The sequence below is a fragment of the Peromyscus leucopus genome, chromosome 4, assembly GCF_004664715.2.
Source record: "Peromyscus leucopus breed LL Stock chromosome 4, UCI_PerLeu_2.1, whole genome shotgun sequence".
Lineage (NCBI taxonomy): Eukaryota > Metazoa > Chordata > Mammalia > Rodentia > Cricetidae > Peromyscus > Peromyscus leucopus.
The window spans coordinates 94,641,224-94,654,410 of NC_051066.1; the positions used below are offsets into that span (position 1 = coordinate 94,641,224).

The 13,187-nt window shown below is 44.6% G+C and overlaps 1 protein-coding gene across 1 annotated transcript in view; it reads right to left on the reverse strand.

Moving 5' to 3' along the window:
* Dnajc17 (DnaJ heat shock protein family (Hsp40) member C17) overlaps positions 1 to 13,187 on the reverse strand; it is a 33,530-nt gene that overhangs the window by 19,846 nt on the left and 497 nt on the right.

The window sequence follows — 13,187 nt, forward strand, 5'->3', positions numbered from 1 at the left end:
AATGCTAATGAGCAGCTTCCAAACACAAAGGGATCATTGCTTCTTAGCAGGCAGCTGAGCAATTTCAAAACTCTGGAACTTCAGCCAGAATTGAGTTAAACATAGAGACCCACAGGACCTGGAGGCTGGGTACCACCCACCATGCCTGGACCTTGATGAAAAGAACCAGTGTCTTCCAGTGAAGAGCTAAGCGCTCTCTCTGGAGACACCGTCTATCAGACACACCCCAAATCTACAAATGACCCCCAGATACCCAAAGAATCCAGTTTAGGTCAAAGCCCACCACATTTTCCAGATTCATCTCCTGTCGAATCCTCAACAAACACGAGGCACAGCCCTGTCCCTCGTCCTGCGCGGCACGGCTGCCTCTGCCACCACTTCCCCTCACCTTACTCCTTCAAGCCCGATCCTGGCATCTGGCCTCAACACCGATGGTTTTACGTTTTAAAGATTTATTTATTTACCTAGTCAGTGGTGGTGCATACCTTTAATCCTAGCACTTGGGAGGCAGAGGCAGGCTGATCTCTGAGTTTGAGGCCAGCCTGGTCTACAGAGTAAGTTCCAGGCCAGCAAGGACTACAAACAAACAAACAAACAAACAATTGATTTATTTATATATTTTATGTATTTGGGTACTTCATCTACACACCAGAAGAGGGTATTGGATCCCATTATAGATAGGTGTAAGATGCCACATGGGTACTGGGACTTGAACTCAGAACCTCTGGGAGAACAGTCAATACTCCTAATGGCTGGGCCATCTCTCCAACCCCTGATGATTTTTATTTTTTTTAAAGAAAAAACAATGTTGAGCTGGATATGATGGAGCACATATTTAACCTCAGCATTAGGAAGGCAGAGGCAGGCAGATCTCTGTGAGTTCCAGGCCAGGCTGGTCAAATAGCAAGTTCCAGGACAGGCAGAGCTACACAGTGAGATATATCTCAAAAACAAACAAACAAACAAACAAACAACAATAAAAAAGAAATAATGTTGATGCATCACAGTCTACAACATAAGGAAAATGTGTGGTTTAAATAAATTTTCAGTAAGCATACAGAGAAACTGCTCAGCAGTTTAGAACTCCGGCAGCTTTCGCAGGGGCCAGAGTTCAGGTCCTAGCTCCCACACGGAAGCTCACAAATCTCTGTAACTCCAGTTTCAGGGAATCCAATGCTCTCTTCCAGTCTCTACAGGCAAGAGACATGCATGTGATGGACATGTAAACATGCAGGCAAGACACGTATACACATAAAATAAAAATAAATCTTAAAAACAAAAAAACCTACTAACAAATGAAGTTGGCTGGTGGCGCATGATAGCACACACCAGTCATCCCAGCACTTGAGAATATGAAACAGGAGGGTCAGGAGTTCAAATCCAGTCTCAGACATAAGGGCAGCCTAGGCTAATGAGATTCCGTCACAATAAAATAACTAAAAATCAAAATGTGTTTTTAAGAACTCTGCTTTATTTAGTAATACCTGCCAAGATCAAATAAGCTACATATCCTTCAAAGGTTTCAAATGAAGAGCCAGGCTGCTAAAAACTGAAGGGAAAACTCACAGGGACTGGGAAGACTATGAAACTGAGCCTTGGTCTGAGGCTGACACCCATTCACTGGATAGTCCTGGACATGTCTCAGAGCCTCTGTAGATCAATGACACAGTAAATAATCATGAGGACTCCTTTCTGGTTTTCTGGTTTGGGGTTGGATTGTTATCCCATTTTAGGTGGTTCTGCCTGCACTTAGGTCTGTACCATGGGTACCATGTGTGTGCCTGGTACCCATGGAGACAAGAGAAGGGCACCGGATCCCCGGGACTGAAGTTATAGATGATTGTGAGCCACCATGAGTGTAGGGAACCAAACCAGGTCCTACACAAGAACAACAAATGGGGCTGGAGATGTGGCTCAGAGGTTAAGAGCACTGATTGCTCTCCCAAAGGTCCTGAGTTCAGTTCCCAGCAACCCCATGGTGGCTCACAACCATCTGTAATGAGATCTGGCGCCCTCTTCTGGTCTGCAGGTATACATGCAGACAGAACATTGTATACATAATAAATAAATAAATCTTTAAAACAACAACAACAACAAATGGTCTTAACCACTGAGCAATCTTTCCAGGCCCCAAATATGTTGATAATCTTTTTTCCCTACAGTTTTGGACAAAAACACCTTTTCAAGGAAGCCTTCCCTGATCCTGTCAACCAGGTTCCTGTCAAGCATCAGGCTTGGCAGCAAGTACCTTTACCTGCTAAACCATCTTGCAGGCTCTTATTTAGGTTGTTTGAAGCACGATCTTGATATGTAGCCCTGGTTGGCCTGGAACTGTGTACACCAGGATAGCCCCAAACTTGTGGGCAATTTTCCTGCCTGTGCCTTCCAGGTGCTGGGATTACAGGTGTGCACCTCACGGATAAGTATTTAACTTTAAAACATGCAATCAATGTGGTATGGTGGTGCTCACTCACAATCCCACTATTTGGGAAGGAGAAGCAGGAGGATCAGGCATTCGAGACAAGCCTGGATTATAAGAACCGTTTCAAAAAACAAAATACAGCCAGGCGGTGGTGGCGCATGCCTTTAATCCCAGCACTCGGGAGGCAGAGCCAGGTGGATCATTGTGAGTTCGAGGCCAGCCTGGACTACCGAGTGAGTTCCAGGAAAGGCGCAAAGCTACACAGAGAAACCCTGTCTCGAAAAAACAAAACAAAAACAAACAAACAAACAAAAAATACAGAGCTCGCAAACAAAAAGAAATAGCTGGTAGTATGCCAGGTGCTGTACGGCACGCTTTGTACGGATCCAGATTCACAGCAATGTCATCAGGAGGGGCTGCCATCACTCCGCTGGGCAGGTGGGGAAGCCACAGCACAGAGAAGCCAAATATTTGTTCACAGTTACCAGTGAGGTAAGTCATACTCAGGTAGCCTGACTCCAAAGTCCTTTCCTTAGCCACGGCTGCAAATGAGTGCAAAGACCAGGGACACACTGACAGTTCACAGCAGGGCAGGGCGTTCCACACTGGTGTCCACCCACCCTCAAACCATGGCAGCTATGACGGCAGTAACTCTTGACCTCACTGAAGATAAGCTAGAAAAACTCTTACTTTATGCATGGCATGTGTCTGTACGAAATCATCGGATTAGAAAATGTAAGCTTTGGGGGGCCAGAGATGGCTCAGCAGTAAAGAGCACTTACTGATCTTGCAAAGGACCTGAGTTCAATGCCTAGCACCCACATCAGGCGCTCACAACCACCTGTAATCTTGCTGGAGGAGATCTCTGGCCTTCATGGGCACCTGCGTCCATGTGTGCATGCCCAACAAATAGACACATACACATGATAAAAACAAAACAAAACAACAATAACAAAAAACTTGAAAAAGAAAATGTGAGTTTCTAGAAAAACTACTGTTAGCCTCTGAATTTCAAAATGATGAGATCCAGAAGCAAGAAACAGAAGCTAGAACAAAACAGAAGTGGCCACTCACCAGGGACAACTTCTGTTCGCATTTGTATCAGCACCAGGCACAGCTTGACACCCAGTAGGCACTTAATAAAAATGTTTCTAGGCTACGAGACAGCTCAGTGGAAGAGGGAATGCTTGGTGTGTACAAGACTTAGGTTTGATTCCCATCACCAGAAGTAATGTTTACGGAAAATGTAAACCCAAGTGCGTTTCTACAAACACACGAGAAGGAAGGAAAAGAAAGTTCGACGTTGTGAAGGTTCAGGGCGTGCCTGCCCTGGCAAGGCACTGGGTGCCTGCTGCACTACTGTCAAATGTCAGCGAGTCAAGCAGAGATGGGTGACCTTCTACCTATCTGGTGGGAATGTAAACCAGTACCTTTCTGCAAGGCAGTTTGCATTATGAATCAAAATCTTGTAAATACATTAACTTTTGGTCTACTAACTTCACTGTGCCTGAAAATAACAGTGTATGCTCCTTCAATCATCCACCAAGTGTTTACTGAACATCTGTCAAGAGCTAGGCATTGTTCTAGGAGCTAGAAACTGCAGCAAACAAAACAGGAAGTCTCTGCCAGGATTTTTTTACACCCTGATGGGAGAGGCCAAAAATGAGCCAATGACATTAACATAACATGCACCTGTGAGGTCTCACACCTGGAAAGACAAGGCTCATTGAAGGTGTGGGACAATTAATTGAAACAGCTCATCAGGGAAAGCCTCTCCCACCGGTCAATTAGATGCCCAGCTGCCAAGAGCAAAGAATGTTCTAGCAGAAGTATTAGGTGTAAAAGTCTCTGAAATAAGTCTGTTCAGGTGAGTTTAAAACAAAAAACAAAACAAATAAGTAAGTAAATAAATAAAAACAGGCTGCTCTTGCAGAGGACCTAATTTCGATTCCCAGCACCCAAAGGTGTTCACAACCATCTGTAATTGCAATTCCAAGTGATTGGACACCTGAAAGGTTCCCGTACCCCGACAATTAAGTCTCTCTGCCGATGTAGTAATCCAAATCAAACCGAATTAAGATTTAAAAGTCTAGATTTAATGAGTAAAACTTCCTCAAGCATTGCATGCATGTGGTGCACAGACACACATACACACACACACAGGCAAAATACCCATACACATGAAATATATATATATATATATATAATATATATATATATATACATATGCCAGGTGGTGGTGGTGCACACCTTTAATCCTAGCACTCAGGAGGCAGAGGCAGGTGGATCTCTGTGAGTTCGAGGCCAGCCCTGTCTACAGAGTGAGTTCAAGGACAGCTAAGGCTACACAGAGAAAACCTGTCTCAACAGCCCCTGCCCCCAGAAAAAAAAAAAAAAAAAAACAACTCCTCATAGGTAGCCCAGTTCATTGTCACCCCAAACACGAAAAGTAGAAAGTAGCATGCTGGCAATGAGGAGGAGGGAAGTTACGGCACTGCTGCCGTGGATGGTAATACCACAGGTCCTAAGAGACTACACACAGAAGCAACATACAGCCTAGTGGCTCTGGACTGGGTTTATATCCAAAAGACGTTTTTCTGTTTTGTGGTGGTGCCGGAGGTCAAACTCCAGGGGCCGTAACACAAGCAAGCTCTCTGCTACTGAGCTACATCCCCAGAGACTACAGAGCACAAACAGATCTGTACAGCCTTATACGCTGTACTGAAAAGGCAAAACAACCCAGATACTCATCAACAGGTTAACGAATACAAATGTACACAATGGAATTCAGCCTCAGAAAGGAAGGAGATTCTGACACAAGCTACATGTTTACTCCTGGAAACACTATACTAAATGAAATAAGCCACAAATAAAATGACAAAGGTTACTGGAGGTGCACAGAATCATAGTCACAGAGGAGAGGAGGACAGCGGCTAGGATCTCACGGGTTAGGGGAGGAGAAAATGGGAGTTACATTTATTTGGTACAAGGTTTTATCTGGGATGATGGAGAAGTTCTGCAGACGGAATGGTAGTGATAGATAGCAATGTGAATGTTCTTAATACCACTGAAAATTCTATTCAAAATGGAAAAACGCTCGATTTTATGTTATGTTATACATGTTTACCACAACTTAAAACATAAACAGAAGCTGGGCATACACCTGGAATCCCAGCACCTGGGAGGTGGAAGGAAGATCAGGAGTTCAAGAACAGCCTTGGGAGCTGGGTAGTGGTGGCGCACACCTTTAGTCCCAGCACTCGGGAGGCAGAGGCAAATGGATCTCTGTGAGTTCAAGGCCAGCCTGGTCTACAAATTGAGTTCAGGAGAGCCAGGACTGTCTTGAAAACCAAAATCAATCAATCAAACAAACAAACAAACAAGAACAGCCTTGGCTCCAGGAGAACCTGACAAAGCACCCTGACTAAGGCAACTTACAGTAGCAAGGGTTTATTGGGTTTATGGTCCAGAGGGATGAGAGTCTGTCACCATCACGGGTGGAAGCATGGCGGCAGGAAAACAAGCTGAGAGCTCACACTGAGAGCTACAAGCAGGAGGCAGAGAACACATTAGGGATGGCTAAAGTTGGTTTTTGTTTTTTTTTTTAATTTTTTGTTTTGTTTTGAGGCAAAATTTTTCTGTGTAGTTCTGGCTATCCTTTGTAGAACTTGGCTCTGTGGACCAGTAGACCAGGCTGGCCTTGAACTCCGAGGTCTGCCTGCCTCTGCCTCCCAAGCGCTTGGACTCAAGGCATGCGCCACCACTGCCCAGCTGATGACCAAAGTATTTTAACTCTCAAAGCCTGCCTCCACCGACATACTTCCTCCAACAGGGCCACACCTCTTCAACCTCCAAACAGTGCCATCAATTTGGGACCAAGTGTTCAGATGCCCAAGACTATAAGGGACATCTCATTCAAGACACCACAATTACCACATGGCAACCCTGTATTTAATATTTATCATCTTGAGAAATCTCCATACCATTTAACAACAGCCATTCCACAAGCAATGCCCAATCGTTCCCATCTCTCTACATCCTTGAATTAGTCTGTGTATTTACTTTGGCTTTGTAGTTTCATTTCTCTATAACAGCTATCCTGGCTGACAGGAAGCAGTATCTCATCCTAATTTGCCATTTGTTTTTTTTTGAGACATGTAGACCATGTAAACCAGACTGGGCTAAAACTCACAGTGATCTGCTGTGGAACAATCTTTGTACACTGTTGTGGGATGTCTTTCTGTATGCTGTGAATATGTGTTGCTCTGAATGGATGATAAATGAAGCTGTATTGGCCTATGGCAAGGCAGCTTAGAGGCAGGCGGGAAATCTAAACAGATATACGGAGAGAAGAAAGGAGAAGAGGGGAGACACCAGCTGCTGCCATGGGAAGAAAGGAGAAGAGGGGTGATGCCAGCTGCTGCCATGGAAGGAACAGCAAGATGCCAGGAGACCGGTCATGCCACGCCACATGGCAACTTATAGATTAATAGAAATGGATTAAGTTATAAGAGCTAGCTAGCAAGAAGCCTGCCATTGGCCATGCAATTGATAATTAATATAAGCCTTGAATGATTATTTTATAAGCGGCTGCAGGCTGCAGGGCTGGGCAGAACTGGAGAAACCATCCAGCTACAGTACACTGTAAATATGTATTACTCTCATTGGTTAATAAAGAGCTGACTGGCCTATAGCTGGGCAGAAAGAGATTGGATGGGAGAGCTGGGAAGAAGGTCAGAGTATCGGGAGTCGCCAGCCAGACACAAAGGAAACAAGTCATGAGCCACGTGGTAGAACTTAGATAAGAAATATGGGTTAATTTACGGTGTAAGAGCTAGTTAGTAATAAGCCTAAGCTATCAGCCAAGCATTTGTAATTACTATTGAGTCTCCAGGTTGGTTATCTGGGAACTGGTGGTCGGGAAAGAAAAGTCCACCTACAGAGATCCACCTGTCTCAGCCTCTCAATTGCTAGGATTAAAGACCTGCCCCACCATACCCAACCCAGCTACTTTTTGAGACAAGGTCTCACTAAACCTGGAGCTCACTGATTTGGCTAGACTGGCTAGCCAGCAAGCTCCCAGGATCCTCCTGTCTCTGCCCCTCCCAGCACTAGGATTACAGGTATGCACTGGCACACTTGGGTTTTTATATATGTGCTGGGGCTTGAACTCAGGTCCTGTGAACTCATGTGTGTTTGGTAAGATACTGTGTGTATCTCAGTGTGGATATGCACACAGAGCTGTGGGTACCTAAGGAGGCCAAAGGCATCTGATGCCCCTGGAGCTGAAGTTATAGGCAGTTGTCATCCACCCAACATGGGTGATGGGAACCAAATGCAGGTCCTCTACACTCTTAACCACTGAACCACCTCTCCAGCCTCACTTTGACCTAAATTTTAAATTGAGTTGTTTGGGATGTTTTGTTGTTTTGTTTGCTTCCTTGTTACAATACTTTCAACATGTAAAAACCATTCTGAGTGCATATCCACTAAAAAAACAGTCACTGGGGGCCGAAGAAATGGCAGAGCAGGTAAAAGAGTATATCGCTCTTGCAGAGGACACAAGTTCAGTTCCCAGCATCCACATCAGGTGACTCATAACTGTAATTCTAGATCTCACTCACATGCACACACATATACACATAATTAAAAGTAATAAAATAGGGACTGGAGAGATGGCTTAGCAGTTAAGAGCACTGGCTGCTCTTGCTGAGGACCTGAGTTCAATTCCCAGGACCCACATTGTGGCTTACAACCATCTGTAACTCCAGTTCCAAGGAACCTAGCTCCTCTGGCCTCTGTGGGTACCTGCACTCACGTCCACATACTTATACACAGATATACATACATAATTAAAAATAATAAAACTAAATCTAAAATAAATAAAATGAAAAAAATCTAAAAAAAAAAATTAATAAAAGACATTTAAATAAGCTGGATGGTGGTGGCACATGCCTTTATTCCCAGCACTTGGGAGGCAGAGGCAGGCAGATCTACATGAGTTAGAAGCCAGCCTGGTCTACAAAGTGAGTTCCAGGACAGCAAGGGCAGAGAAATCCTTGAAAAGCAAAATAATTTCTTTTAAAAAATAATAATGGACTATTTGACCTCTAAAACCATAATTTGCCCTAGTCCTTCATTTTTATTTATTTTATTTTATGTATTAATGTTTTTCCTGAATGTATATCTGTGTGTACATCTATGCACTGTTCGTAGAGGCCAGAAAAGGAAGTCAGATCCCCTGGGATTGGAATTACAGATGGTTGTGAGCTGTCCTGTGGGTGCTGGAATTGAACCCAGGTCCTGTGCAAAAGCAACAAGTGCTCTTGACCATGTCTCCAGCCCTCCTAATGCCTCATTTAAAAAAGAATTATATTTACTTAGAGGTGTGTGTGTGTGTGTGTATGTGCAGAGGTCAGAGGACAGCGTCTTTCAGGAGTCAGTTCTCTCCTCCCAACACGGGTGTTCTGGGGGTTAAACTCTGTCATCAGGTTTGCAGCAAGTATTCTTTCCCTCTGACCACGTCACTGGCCCTAATTCTTCATTTTGCATTTGGGGAAAACCAGGTCCAGAGAGCAACACTGACTGTTCTAGGCTCCTGGTTCTCATGTCGTCACAGTGGTCTCTAGCGCTTTCCTCACTCCTTCAACAAAGACTTATTAAGAGCCTGCTACGGGACTGACCTACTCTGGTGATGGGATGGCCAAACACCCTAATAGCTGTGCCATAAACCCCATCCAAGGACTGAGGAATCTGGATGCAGACATCCACGGCTGGGCCCCGGGTGGAGCGCAGGGAGTCTAATTAGTGAGAAGGAGGAGGGTTTATATGAGCGAGAATTGGTGAAACCAAGGTTGGATAAAGCACAGGGACAAATAGCCAAATGAATAGAAACACATGAACTATGAACCAAGGGCTGGGGGGTCCCCGGCTAGATCGGGCCCTCTGAATGGGTGAGACAGTTGATTGGCTTGATCTGTTTGGGAGGCAACGGGGAGGTGGTGCCAGGTCCTGGGCTCGTTGCATGAGTTGGCTGTTTGAAGCCTGGGACTTGTACAGGGACGCTTGGCTCAATCTGGGAGGAGGGGACTGGACCTGCCTGGACTGAGTCTATCAGGTCAATCCCAGTCCTCGGGGGAGACCTTGGTCTGGAGGAGGTGGGAATGGGAGGTGTGCTGGGGGGAAGGGGAGGGGGACAGGAAGGGAGAGAACAAGGGAATCTGTGGCTGTTATGTAGAACTGAATGGTATTGTAAAATAAATAATAATAATAATAAAAAAAAATTAGGCAGAGAAACATAAACAACAACAACAACAAAAAAAAAGAGCCTGCTATGCGCCAGGACTACTACTGAAGTGAGCTGAGCAACCAGATCTGCTTCTCAATAGAGGCAGACACACAGAAAGGATTAAGGCCTGAGGCAATAATGACAGAACAATACTAACTCCTGGAAAGGAGGGGAGCCAGTTGCTGTAAGAGATGCAAAGCCTGGGGTGTAGCCCAGTAGAACCCTTGTCTAGCAAGGTCCTGGGTTCATATCCAGCATGGGGGTTGAGGCATAATAGGCAAAACCTCTCTGAGGGGGCCAATTAACTGAGTTGGGTTCATATATATATATATATATATATATATATATATATATATATTATATGTATGTATGTACAGGAATGCAGATGTCTGCAGAGGCTAATGGCTATAGGTACCCCAAACTCTGATCCTCTGTAAGAGCAGTATATGCTGCTATGGAATAATCCCTTTGTACACTGTGAAGATTTGTTGCTGTGATTGGTTTACTAAACAAGCTGACTGGCCAACAGCCAGGTTAAGGTTATACAGGAGAGCCAGACTAGAAGAATGCTGGGAGGAAGAAGGGCGGAGTCAGGAGTCGACAGGGAGATGCAGAGGGAGTAGATGAGCGTGCCATGCTAATAATGGTACCACCATGTGACAGAGCATAAATAAGGAATATCAGTTAACTTAAAATGTAAGAGATAGTTAGTAATAAGCCTGAGCTACTGGCTGATCATTTACAAATAATATAAAATCTCTGTGTGGTAATTTGGAAGCAGCTTCCAGGACAGGGAGTGAGGCATCAGGATGGGAAAACTCCAATTACAAATGCCTCTTAACCACTGAGCCATTTCTCCATTCCTGTTGTTGTTTTTATTTGTTTTTAGATAGTGTCTCTGTATTGGTTAGGTTTTTTGTCAACCTGAAAAAAGCTAGAGATAGCTGAGAAGAGGGAACCGCAACTGAGAAAATGCCTCCATTATATTGCCCTGTAGGCAAGCCTGATGGTCATTTCCTTGATTGATGATTGATGTGGAAGGGCCCAGCCCACTGTGAGAGGTGCCATCCCTAGGCAGGTGATCTTGGGTTGTATAATAAAGCCAACTGAGCAAGCCAGCAGGAGCAAGCCAATAAGCGACGTTTCCTATGATCTCTGCTTCAGTTCCTGCCCTCACTCCCCTTAGCAATGCAATGTTACATGGAAGACTAAGATAAAATAAGCCCTTTCCTCCTCAGATTGCTTTTGGCCATGATGGATTTCAAAATAATAAAAAGCAAACTAAGGCAGTTTCTGACCCAGACTAGTTTCAAACTAGCTATAAAGCCAAGGATGACACTGAACTTCTGATCTTCCTGCTTCCACCTCCCAAATGACATTATAGATATATACAACAACACCTAGTTTATGTGGTGCTGAGGACTAAATCCAGGGCTTCATGCACACTAGGCAAAGATTCTCTCCCAACCCTAAACTGAGTTCTGAAGGATAAGTAAAAACAAGATGGATTAATAACCTGATGGGGTGGCACACGCCTTTAATCCAGCACTCAGAAGGCAGAGGCAGGTGGATCTCTGTGACTTCAAGGCTGGCCTGGTCTACATAGTGAGTTCTTGGATAGCCAGGGCTGTGTAGAGAAACCATATCTCCAAAAAACAAACAAAAATGAACTAACAGAAGAACAGAAGGGAAGGAAGAACATCACTGATGTGTGTCTCTGTGTGTGTGATGAACTGTATTGACTGTTATGTGATTGTTTTATTATTGTTACTGAGACAAAGTCTCTCTAAGTAGCCCAGCCTGGCCTTGAACTGCAAATCCCCCTAGCCTGGGATTACAGTCCTGTCCCTATAGGGTTTTAAGGAAGTACTAGGATCATTTAATTTTCTGTGAGGAGAATGGATTGGAGAGGCATGACAGATTACAGTAGAACAGACCAGCAACAGAGAAGTGGGCTAGACAGACAGTGGAGGAGGCAGGGATGGTGAACAAGTGTGAGAATCATTGGAAGGCTAGATCATTAGGACCCGGTGATGGACAAGAGGGCAGAGAATCAGGAGGTGTCAAGAGTAACTCAGAAAGGCTGAGCCAGAGCATAGTTCAGTGGTACAGCATCACCTGATGTAAGAGAATCTGGGTTTAATCCTCAGCGATGTAAATGAATAAAAAATAAACATCCTACTTGAGCAGACAGATGGTGGTGGCATTTATAAAGAAAGATAAAGGATTCCAAGGAGGAAACAGGTTTGGGCAGAAAAGTTAAGTTCAATTTTGGATGTTGGATAGATCAAACAGAGAAGTGGATTCATATTTTTGGAATTCAGAAAAAAAACTAAATGAAGTAAAATGGAGTGCTGGTGCTCCTCAGTATTATTAACTGTACAGGGAAATGAGATGAAAGGGACATGGACCTGAGCTATGAATCAGGGGACCTGGCTTTTAGTCCTCCTCACAAGTCTGTCACTAAGGAAACTCTCTCTGCTGTTTGTTTTGTGGTTTTTGTTTGCTTGTCTTTTTCTTCTCCTTTTTTTTTTTTTTTTGAGACAGTTTCTTTGTGTAGCTTTGGTACCTGTCCTGGATCTCGCTTGAACTCACAGAGATCTGCCTGGCTCTGCCTCCTGAGTGCTGGGATTAAAGGAGTGCGCCACCGCTGCCTGGCTTGTTTTGTTGTTTTTTTTTTAAAGATTATTTGTGTATTATGTATACAATGTTCTGTGTGCATGTGTGCCTGCAGGCCAGAAGAGGGCGCCAGATCTCATTACAGATGGTTGTGAGCCATCATGTGGGTGCTGGGAATTGAACTCAGCACCTCTGGAAGAGCAGCCAGTGCTCTTAACCACTGAGCCATCTCTCCAGCCCCCTTGTTTTGTTTTTTAAACATGGTCTCTGGAGTCCAGGTTGGCTAGAAACTCCTTACACATTATAGTCAAAGATGACCTTGAACTCCTGATCCTCCTTCCTACTCTCTCACCCCCCCCCTTTTTTTTTGACAAGATCTCAGGTAAACCCAGCTGCGCTTGAACTCTACAAGCTGAAGTTGGCCTGAACTCCTGATTCTCCTCTCTCCAGTCCCCAAGGTTCGCACCACCATGCCCAGCCCGGTGGGCATTACTTTTTATCTGATGAACTGCTCTGCCTGTTAGAATTACCAGCACAGTCCAGGAGTAAGTGACAGAAACCTCAAGTCCATCTTGATCTGTCTCACCCTGGGCACCCTGACCAGCACTGAAAATAAGTGGAACTCCGCACCGCCGGCTTTAGCCTTCCGATCCTCTCGTTTAACCCGTTAAGTAGCACACGTTGAGAACAACACGGAGCATCTGATATATTTTAAAAAGCGGAAAAGAACACCGTGCTCTCTGGGTCCTAGGTCTCGACGTCAAATCCAGGGCAGGAGGGGGTGAAAAGCCTAGACAGCTGACTTTTCTTCCCTCCCAGGCTCCACCTGAAGTTAAAGCAGCTAGTTTAGAAACTGAA